Source organism: Notamacropus eugenii, chromosome X, assembly GCF_028372415.1.
Source record: "Notamacropus eugenii isolate mMacEug1 chromosome X, mMacEug1.pri_v2, whole genome shotgun sequence".
NCBI lineage: Eukaryota > Metazoa > Chordata > Mammalia > Diprotodontia > Macropodidae > Notamacropus > Notamacropus eugenii.
In genome coordinates this window covers 18,027,298-18,038,627 of record NC_092879.1, presented here as the reverse complement: position 1 = coordinate 18,038,627, position 11,330 = coordinate 18,027,298, and the positions used below count along the sequence as shown (strand labels likewise).

The 11,330-nt window shown below is 44.8% G+C and overlaps 1 pseudogene; it reads right to left on the bottom strand.

Annotated features, from left to right (window-relative positions):
• Positions 1-941: 941 nt before the first annotated feature.
• On the bottom strand, positions 942-1,995 carry LOC140516270 (heterogeneous nuclear ribonucleoprotein A1-like 2; annotated as a pseudogene).
• Positions 1,996-11,330: the final 9,335 nt, after the last annotated feature.

Below are 11,330 nucleotides of genomic sequence, written 5' to 3'. Positions count from 1 at the left end.
GTGACTGAGATTACGCTTAGCTCTTGCATTATAAGAGTGGGTGAGTGTGTATGTGTGTGTGTCCAGTGCTGTATCACTAACCATGTAGCTACCTTAGCTATGGTGATTACAGGTTGCCTGAATAGAAGCAAGCAGTGGAGCGTGGGGTACACAATAGAGGGCCAGTCTTGCATACCTTGGTGTTTCCACCCCTCTATATATCCTTGTGTTCTATGATACCCTTCTATGTCTGTGACTGATTGATATCAGCAGCAGGACTCTCCCAGCTGGAGTGCCCCCACACCAGTGAATCACAGGGTTGGATAACATAATCATGCCAAAAATCAAAGCATCTCTCTGAGATCCTGGTCAGACCACACCTATAATATCTTACAGATGTGATAGATTCAAACATTAATTTAAGTTTTGCTTAGGCCATGGAATATCTACATTTTAAAATTAGAATTCGTCAAAACTAAGTTGTTGTAAAGGAACACAAATCCACAAAGCTTTATAACAAAATCAACAACTGGAGGTAATCGGAAAGTGTCACAAGGGAGGGACAGGATGGGAAGGAAGAGGGCGGGGCATCCTGAGGTAAAACACAAAGGAGGGCCAGGCGAGGCTAAGGGGAACAGATGTGGTTGTGAAAGGGCAGATTAAGTGGGGAGATTCAAGGGGAGTTCAAGGAGGGTCCCAGAGTCTGTACCCCATGGGGAGAGGGCAAAGGGACTTTGGGAGTGGAATTTGGGATGGGGCTTTTAAAAAGGAAGTGCCCCTACAGCATTCCCCCCTCCCACCCTTTCCTACCCTTTCCTTTCCTACCCTTTCCTTTCCTTTCCTTTCCTTTCCTTTCTTTTCCTTTCCTTTCCTTTCCTTTCCTTTCCTTTCCTTTCCTTTCCTTTCCTTTCCTTTCCTTTCCTTTCCTTTCCTTTCCTTTCCTTTCCTTTCCTTTCCTATTTCTAGAAGGAGTTGCCTCCATAGCCTCCCCCATGGCCATAGCCACCCCTGTAAGGTGCACGGTGACTGCAGCCACCCCACGAGCTGCCCCCTCCGCTGCTGTCTCTGCTGCTGCCTCCGCTCTTCATGCATCTGGAGGACCGGGACTGGCTGTAGCTGTCGAAGCCACGGAACCCGTGGCCATAGGGGTTGTAACCGCTGCCATAGGACACTCCACCATCGCCGTCGCTGTTATAACGACCATTGTAGCTGTTGTAAAGGACACTGTATCCTTCTCCGTAGCTGCCGAAGGACTCCTCACCGCCACCATAGCTGTTGTAACAGCTGCTGACTTTCTTGTGGTCTCGGCCTCGGCTGCCACGGCCACCCCGGGAGGGCCTGGAACCACTGCAGTGCCCTCTGGGGAGGGCCTTCTTGGTCACGGCCTTCCTCACCTCCATGCAGTGGCCCCTGATGGAATGGAACTTAAGGACTGCGGTCTTGTTGGCAGCGTTGTGGCTTCAGAAATTCACGAAGTCCAGACCCCATTTCTTGCCCTACCACTTGTCTGTAAGGATCTGGGCTTTCTTGGCCTCCCCAAACTGCTAGAAGTTCTGCATCAGGTCGCCCTCGGCCACGTCCCCTTTCAGGCCTCTCACCACCAGCTTCTTCACCTGGGGGTCGGCGCAGGACGGGTCCACCCAAGGCAGCTAGACTGTGATGCCCTCAACAGCATGGGGTGAGGTGGCCATGGCGGCATCAGCTTCTGCCCTGTTGGACAAAGACAAAGCAGCTGAAGCTCTTTGTCCAGGGATTCATCATCACCCCGCAGTCCCTCAGCCTTCTGATGGACTGTCTGCTCCTACTTTGCTCCTCAAGGTCGAGGATAAACAGCCTACACGACTGGGAGTTCTCCATCTCTGCAGCCACGGCCTTCCAGCGCCAATGACATGCTCGATGGCTCCGCCGCCTGGTGCTCCTCGCTCGGGCCTCAGTGGCCGCTGGGAGTTCGTGAACAGAAGGGGAGGGAGGAGGAAGGAGAGGGAAGACGCAGACAACACCCAACCCCGGACTCATGGGCTGAGGCTGGCTGCCTCCTCCGCTGCCTCGCTCCCCTTTCTGGGCACCGCCCCCGCCCAGAGGCCACCGGACATGCGCACAGTGTGCTGCTGTTGCTCAACTGATGGTGAGGGTTTATTGACTTAATCACCTCATGTTTAGTGTGAGGAGAGTTAAGTTGATATCTCTATGTCTCTCATGGCTGTTTTCTGAATCAGTATTTTTAGCTGTTCTTCCTCTTGCTCTGTAAAGACATACTTCGTCTCCTCATGATTTCTGCTTCATCTCCTGTGTAAGGCAGCCCTGTTCCCACAGGCTCTCTCTCTGTCCCTCGCCCTGAAGGCCTCCCCTTCTCCTAGGGACCCCTTCCCTTGCCTTTAGAGGTCCTTCTAACATCTTCATTTCTTTGCCTTTTCTCCTTGTATCAAGTTCTTCCTTTATTTTCCTTTCAAGTGTACAGGTAAGTAAAGACCCGTCTTCCCTTCCTCCCCTTCAACATTTAGGTAGGTGTGTCAGGTTTGGTTTTTCATTTTCTGCAGCTTTTTCCAGAAAAGAATTCCTTTCCCTCATTCTCCATCAATCTTCCCTTTCTGTTGATTCTACTCTTTTTTTCATGGGCCATTCTTTAGCAAATCCAGCCTTATATACTTTTTCAAACTGGGTGACCTTGAGTAAATACTTTCTATCTGCCCCAGTTAACTCATGTGTAAAATGAGGATAATAACAGCACCTACCTCCCTGGGTTGTTGTGAGGGTCAAACGAGATACTATTTGTAAAGCGTTTAGCACAGTGCCTGGCACACTGTGGGAGCTCAATAAATGCTTGTTCCCTTTCCTCCCTTCCCCTTCATGGAATCAACATTTCTTTTTTTTTTATTAAATTTATTTATTTAACTTTTAACATTCATTTCACAAAATTTTGGGTTACAAATTTTCTCCCCTTTTTTCCCCTCCCCCCCCAAACCCCAAGCATTCTAATTGCCCCTATGACCAATCTGCTCTCTCTTCTATCATCCCTCTCTGCCCTTGTCTCCGTCTTCTCTTTTGTCCTGTAGGGCCAGATAGCTTTCTATACCCCTTTACCTGTATTTCTTATTTCCTAGTGGCAAGAACATTACTCGACAGTTGATCCTAATACTTTGAGTTCCAACTTCTTTACCTCCCTCCCTCTCCACCCCTTCCCTTTGGAAGGCAAGCACTTCAATATAGGCCAAATCTGTGTAGTTTTGCAAATGACTTCCATAATAGTTGTGTTGTATAAGACTAACTATATTTCCCTCCATCCTATCCTGTCCCCCATTACTTCTATTCTCTTTTGATCCTATCCCTCCCCATGAGTGTTGACCTCAAATTGCACCCACCTCCCCATGTCCTCCCTTCCATCCTCCCCCCCACCCTGCTTATCCCCTTATCCCCCACTTTCCTGTATTGTAAGATAGGTTTTCATACCAAAATGAGTGTGCATTTTATTCTTTCCTTTAGTGGAATGTGATGAGAGTAGACTTCATGTTTTTCTCTCACCTCCCCTCTTTATCCCTCCACTAATGAGTCTTTTGCTTGCCTCTTTTATGAGAGATAATTTGCCCCATTCCATTTCTCCCTTTCTCCTCCCAATATATTTCTCTCTCACTGCTTGATTTCATTTTTTTTTAAGATATGATCCCATCCTCTTCAATTCACTCTGTGCACTCTGTCTCTATGTCTGTGTGTGCACATGTGTGTGTGTAATCCCACCCAGTACCCAGATACTGAATAGTTTCAAGAGTTACAAATATTGTCTTTCCATGTAGGGATGTAAACAGTTCCACTTTAGTAAGTCCCTTATGGCTTCTCTTTGCTGTTCACCTTTTTATGGTTCTCTTCATTCTTGTGTTTGAAAGTCAAATTTTCTTTTCAGCTCTGGTCTTTTCATCAAGAATGCTTGAAAATCCTCTGTTTCATTGAAAGACCAATTTTTCCCCTGAAGTATTATACTCAGTTTTGCTGGGTAGGTGATTCTTGGTTTTAGTCCTCCTTCCTTTGACTTCTGGAATATCCTATTCCATGCCCTTCAATCCCTTAATGTAGAGGCTGCTAGATCTTGTGTTATCCTGATTGTATTTCCACGATACTTGAATTGTTTCTTTCTAGCTGCTTGCAATATTTTCTCCTTGACCTGGGAACTCTGGAATTTGGCCACAATGTTCCTAGGAGTTTCTCTTTTTGGATCTCTTTCAGGAGGTGATCTGTGGATTCCTTGAATATTTATTTTGCCCTCTGGTTCTAGAATCTCAGGGCAGTTTTCCTTGATAATTTCAAGAAAGATGATGTCTAGGCTCTTCTTTTGATCATGGCTTTCAGGTAGTCCCATAATTTTTAAATTGTCTCTCCTGGATCTATTTTCCAGGTCAGTTGTTTTTCCAATGAGATATTTTACATTATCTTCCATTTTTCCATTCTTCTGGCTTTTTTCTGTGATTTCTTGCTTTCTCATAAAATCCTTAGCCTCCATCTGTGCCATTCTAATTTTGAAAGAACTATTTTCTTCAGTGAGCTTTTGGATCTCCTTTTCCATTTGGCTAATTCTGCTTTTGAAAGCATTCTTCTCCTCATTGGCTTTTTGAACCTCTTTTGCCAATTGAGTTAGGCTAGATTTGAAGGTGTTATTTTCTTCAACATTTTTTTGGGTCTCCTTTAGCAGGGAGCTGATCTGCTGTTCATGCTTTGACTTCATGTCTCTCATTTCTCTTCCCAGCTTTTCCTCCACCTCTCTAACTTGATTTTCAAAATTCTTTTTGAGCTCTTCCATGGCCTGAGCCCATTGGGTGGGCTGGGACACAGAAGCCTTGATTTCTGTGTCTTTGCCTGATGGTAAGCATTGTTCTTCCTCATCAGAAAGGAAGGGAGGAAATGCCTCTTTACCAAAAAGTAACCTTCTATAGTCTTATTTCTTTTCCCTTTTCTGGGCATTTTCCCAGCCAGTGACTTGATCTCTGAATATTTTCCTCACACCCACCTCGCCTCCTGATCCTCCCAGCCAGCGTTTGGGGTCTGAGATTCAAATGCTGCTTCCAGCCTCAGGGCTTTTGGCGGGGGCAGGGCTGCTATTCAGTGTGAGATTAAGTTCAGATGCTCAGGTCGGGGCAGGGCTGCCTCTCAGGCTCAGTTCCCTCAGGGAGTTTATGCACAGACCTTCCACAATGGATCCAGGCTCCTGCCTGCTTGGGGAGCCCCGGTCTGCCGCTGCCCCTCAGCTTCTGTCTCCCGAGGGGGCCCGAGCCATGGGGGCACCCCACTCCCCCCTCGACCCGCCAAAGAGACTCTCTCACCGACCCCCGTCACCTGTGGGTGGAGGGACTTGTGCGGCTGCTGGAGATCTTGTCCCTGAAGCCTGCTCGGATCTGTTTCTCTCGGTGCCGCGGCCGCGGCAGGTCTGGGCTGGGCTCCACGTCTGCAGCATGACGGACGTTTTGCAAGAGGTTTGCAGGTCCCTCTGGAACAGAAATCTCCTTCGCTCCACTATTCTGTGGCCTCACTGCTCCAGAATTCGCCATGAGTTACTTTATACGAATGTTCTATGGGTTGTGGGTTTGGAGCTATGTGTATTTGCGTCTTTCTACTCCGCCATCTTGGCTCCGCCCCCTCGGAATCAACATTTCTAATGTGCTTTGAGTTCTATCTTCTACAAGAGATTCTTCCCACTGTCTCAGCTGGCCCTTAAAGCTATCTCAGCCTCCTCTACGATGGGAAATCATGGCTTCCAGGGTTTCGTTTAAGTCACAGCTAAAGTCCAGTCTTCCACAGGAAGTCTTGACTCGCCCCCTTTCATATTGGTACCCTTCCTCTGAGATGATCTACAATTTATCACATATATCCAACAGGTCATGTATTTTTATGTTCATATCCATGTCTCTTTCACAGAGACTATGTGTGTGTGTGTATACACATACACATAAACATCTACATCTATATGTGTTGTTTATATGTTGTCTCCCCCATTACACTGTGAGCACCTTGAGGGTGAGGTCAGTGCTTTACCTTCTTTGTGTCTGAAGGGCTTAGCACAGTACCTGGTGTGTTGTTGTCACTGTTGTTGTTGAGTCATGTCAGACTCTTCAGGGCCCTGTGAACCATAGCACATGCCATTACTGTCCATGGGGTTTTCTTGGCAAAGACACTGCAGTGGTTTGCCATTTCCTTCTTCAGTGGATTAAGGCAAACAGAGGTGAAGTGACTTTCCCAGGGTCACACAACTAGTAAGTGCCTGAGGCTGCACTGGAACTCAGGTCTTCTTGACTCCAGGCCCAGCTCTCCATCCACTGAGCCACTTGAGTGTTACCGATATTGCAGGCACTTAATACTTATTAAACGACTCAAAAACAAAACTGCCTGACTTCAAGGACTTCAGTGGAAGGGGGAAGGGCTGGCTGGGATGGAAAGTGGGAATGGCTCAGCGCTGCTCATCCCACAGGGTGAAGAAACACAAGGCAGGACCCAGAGCGTCCCCTTGCCCTGCAATATCGGCCCCCCCACCATGTCCTAGTCTGGTGTGTTCATTCCTGCAGTGCAGCTAAGCGCAGAGGAGCTATTGAACTACTCATTTCTTTTTTTAATATTAATTTTATTTGTTTTCAGTCTTCTACAATCACTACCATATAACTTAGATTATTTTCCCCTCCCTCTCCCCTCCCTCCCCAAGATGGCATACAATTTTTTATAGGTTCTATACATACATTCCTATTAAACACCTTTTCACTGTAGTCATGTTGTGTAGAAGAATTAAAGTGAATGCGAGAAATCATATAAGAAACCAAAACGTAATACAAAAGGAAATGATCTGCTACATTCCGCGATTGAATTCCAAAGTTCTTTCTCTGGATATGGAAGACATTTTGCCTTAAAAGACCACTGGGAATTTTTTTAAGTCCTTGCATTGCAATAAAGTTCCAAGTCTACCAGAAAAAAAACTCTCGCACACTGTGGTCATTGCTGTGCACAAAGTTCTCCTGGTTCTGCTCCTTTCACTCAGCATCAGATCATATAAGTCTTTCCAAGCCTCTCTGAAGTCTTCCTGTTCATCATTTCTTATAGCACAATAGTATTCCATTACATTCACATATCATGATTTATTCAGCCATTCCCCAATTGATGGGCATGAACTACTCATTTCTGGGGAAATTAAGTGCTTTGTTACCCCATGGGAGGGGTCCAGACAGAGGAAATAGTGAAGCTTGTCCACAGGGCTGATCTTTGCAGTAGACGGAATAAGCGTCCGTCTAATCAGTGCGATTTCAGGGATACAGACAGTGCTTCCCTACTCCCATCCTCAAATCTCTCTCTAACATTGACCAAGAAATTCCACTCCCTCACTGTGAGGAATGAAAAGACCTCTGGTTTTGGATGTGGAGGCAGCATGGATGACTCCCTGCTCCAGTTCTTTCCTTGCTTTCCCTTTCCTCTTCTGTCAGGTTTAATTCAAACCTCCCCCTTTTGCAGTGTAGAGGAGGGGGTCACCCCTGGCATTGGGGGATCCCTAGGGTGACCCCAGCCCCAGGCAGAAGGGGGCATATTTCAGGCCCCCTCCTTGTTTCTTCAGAATACACTAGGTACAACCAATATCTGGGGTTTGTCTTGGGGGGAGGGAGGTGCTGGCAAATACTCTGGAGACCTATGTGCCCCAAACAGAAGCTCCTCTGTCCATCTGTGGGTCCCTGCTGGCAAACAGGAGGTGAGTGAGGATTGACACTGATTGAACCATATTTTACCTTGTCAAGATTCTCTCTTCTTTGTCCTATGGTCCAGGGCAGGGGTTGCCCAAGCTCCACTTAAGGTCTGGCTTAGAGTCATTATCAGTAGTGACAGTCTGTGATTCCCTTCCACTTTGATTCAGTCATTTTTTTTTCTTTTGCTCATTAAAAGGGCCACTCTCTGATCACTTCTTAAAGAGGTCTATCCACTCAATGGGTATTAACTCCCTCTAAGTGAGTATGGGAAAAGTCCCAGCCTAAAAAGGCCAAGGTCCCTCATAACATCTTGGGCCATCTCCAGTCATGCTGATGAATACTTGGACACTGGATCCAGATGGCTCAGGAGTAAGAAGTGAGGCTGGTGACCCTGCACAGCCCTTCCCCACTCAAAGCAAAGTCAAGTGCAAGTCGTATCATCATTTCTCTGATGCCATGATCTTCCGTGAAAACGAAGGGCTAACACAACAACAACAGGGCAGGTGTGGGGAAGCTGTGACCTTGAGGTCATATGGGGCCCTCTAGGTCCTCAAGTGCGGCCCTTTGAATTAGTCCAAGTTTTATGGGACAAATCCTTTCATTAAGTGGAATTGTTCTGTGAAGTTTGGATTTAGTCAAAGGACCAGACTTGTGAACCTAACAGGACGTATGTGGCCTTCAGGCTGCAGGTTCCCCAGCCTTGACTCTAGGGTATAATTCCTTTTTTCTGGAGGTTTTGGAAGTGACTGGGGTCTGGAGAAGGCGGAAAATCTGCCTTCTTGTTGACTCCATAACCCAGAAATCCTCCTGTTCCTTGGAAATGAGTCCCATCCCACCAAGTCAGTCAGCTAGTCAGTCAACAAATATTTATTGAACATTTACTATGTGCCAGGCACTGTGATCAGTGAATGGGATAAAAAGAAAGGCAAAGACAGTTTTTACAGGAACCATGTTTTATTTGTTATATGCTTCTTTAATTTGATATAAGCTGCATATAATAGATATTCACTGTTTCAACTGTTAAGAAATGAAATGCCAAAAGGGTAAATTCAGAGAAATGTGTGTAGCCTTTGTCCAATCTAGGGGTCCTTATCCCAATGTCTCCTCATCCTGAGGAAGCAAGTACTCTGAAGACATCTACCTCCACCTCCTCCTCACCTGGGCTGTAGGAGGGTCATTCTAATGATTCCAATGCTACCAGCTTGACCTTCAGCTTCAGTATGTTACCCCCAGTATCTTCATCAGTGCTGGTTAGTATCTCCCTGATATCACTGGCACCTCAATTATCAATTTAGCCAGTTAGATTAAGTTAAACAAAATTAAATTATGTTTAACTTTTGCAAAAGAACATTATCTGAGGAGATCTATCAAGGATAGGAGTATATTTTAAAAAACCTTTAGAAACTGTCAGACACACTTTCCTCTTCCTCAGCAAATTGGGGCATGGATTCTATTTCCTTGAGCTCTGGAGCCTTTCTAGTCCTTTGGAAGGATGGGTTCTAGTTTCTTGAGTCCTGGAGTATTTCTAGTCATTTTGAGGCATGGATTCTATTTCCTTGAGCCGTGGAACTTTTCTAGATCTTGTGAGGTTTAAAAAGTCATAACTGTTTTCCAACATTCCCTCACCTAAGAGTAGGAAAGTTCATTAGCAAAGAGGACAAGTGTGTCTCTTGAGACACAATGAATTCATAGCCAACTTTGAGACCAGGGGAGAAGAGCAAAGATCAAGCATGGATGCTTACAGCTTGATTTTACTTGGCTATTCATATTTGCTGCAAGGCTGGGGTAGGTGTGTTGTCCTTGTTTCTGTCAGTTGATTGCAGGAGGATCCATTAGCAGAGGAGGAAAACAGAGCAAGAGATGCCCCTGAAATAGGGCCACTGGGACATTTTTTTAAATGCAGAGGAGCGAAGAGAAGGAAACACAGATACGTTGTGTCAAATTTATTATAAAAGTTTTTTAAAAACAGGTGGTGCATTTTAAAAATAATTTTATTTATTTATTTTAAATTTTCAGCATTCATTTCCACAAAATTTTGAGTTCCAAATTTTCTCCCCATCCCTCCCCTTCCCCACCCCAAAACGCCTTGCATTCTGATTACCCCTTCCACCATTCTTCCTTCTCTTCTCACACCCCTCCCTTCCCTTATCTCCATCTTCTCACTTGTCCTGTAGGGCAAGATAAATTTCTATACCCCATTACCTGTATTTCTTATTTCCCAGTTGTATGCAAAAAAAATTCTCAACATTTCTTCGTAAAACTTTGAGTTCTAACTTTTTTTCATTCCTCCCTCCCAACCCATCCCCACTGAGGGGAGCAATTCAATATAGACTGTATGTGTATAGTTTTGCAAATGACTTCCATAGTAGTCATGTTGTATAAGACTAACTATACTTCCTTCCATCATATCCTGCCCCCTATTTCTTCTATTCTGTCTTTTGATCTTGTCCCTCCCCAAGAGTGTTGACATCTAATTGTTCCCAACTCTCATTTGCCCTCCCTTACATCATCCACCCCCACCCTGCTTATCCCCTTTACCCGTACTTTCCTATAGTGCAAGATAGGTTTTCATACCAAATTAAGTGTGTATGTTATTCCTTCCTTGAGGCAAATGTGAGGAGAGTAAGCTTCACTTTTTCCCTCTTACCCCCCTCCTTTTTTCCCTCCATTGAAAAAGCCTTTTCTTGCCTCTTTCATGAGAGATAATTTGCCCCATTCCATTTCTCCCTTTCTCCTCCCAATGTATACCTCTCTCACCCCTTAATTTTATTTTTTAGGTGTGATCCCTTCCTATTCATCTCACCCTGTGCTCTCTGTTTCTCTGTCTCTGTCTCTGTCTGTCTCTCTATCTGTCTGTCTGTCTGTCTGTCTGCCTGTCTCTCTCTCTCTCTCTCTCTCTATATATATATATATATATACACACACATACATATGTATGTGTGTGTGTGTGTGTGTGTGTGTGTAATCCCTCCAACTACCCAGATACTGAGAAAAGTTCCAAGAGTTACAAATATTATCATTCCATGTAGGAATGTAAACAGTTCAACTTTAGCAAGATCCTTGTGATTTCTCTTTCTTGTTTATCTTTTCATGCTTCTCTTGATTCTTGTGTTTCAAAGTAAAATTTTCTTTTCAGATCTGGTCTTTTCATCAAGAATGCTTGAAAGTTCTCTATTTCATTGAATGACCATTTTTTCCCTTGAAGGATTATACTCAGTTTTTCTGGGTAGGTGATTCGTGGTTTTAATCCTAGTTCCTTTGACTTCTGGAATATCCTATTGCACGCCCTTTGATCCCTTAATGTAGAAGCTGCTAGATCTTGTGTTATCCTGATTGTATTTCCACCATACTCGAATTGTTTCTTTCTAGCTGTTTGCAATATTTTCTCCTTGACCTGGGAACTCTAGAATTTGGCTACAATGTTCCTAGGAGTTTCTGTTTTTGGATCTCTTTCAGGAGGTGATTGGTGGATTCTTTCAATACTTATTTTGCCCTCTGGTTCTAGAATATCAGGGTAGTTTTCCTTGATAATTTCATGGAAGATAATGTCTAGGCTCTTTTTTTGATCATGGCTTTCAGGTAGTCCCATAATTTTTAAATTGTCTCTCCTGGATCTATTTTCCAGGTCAGTTGTTTTTCCAATGAGGTGTT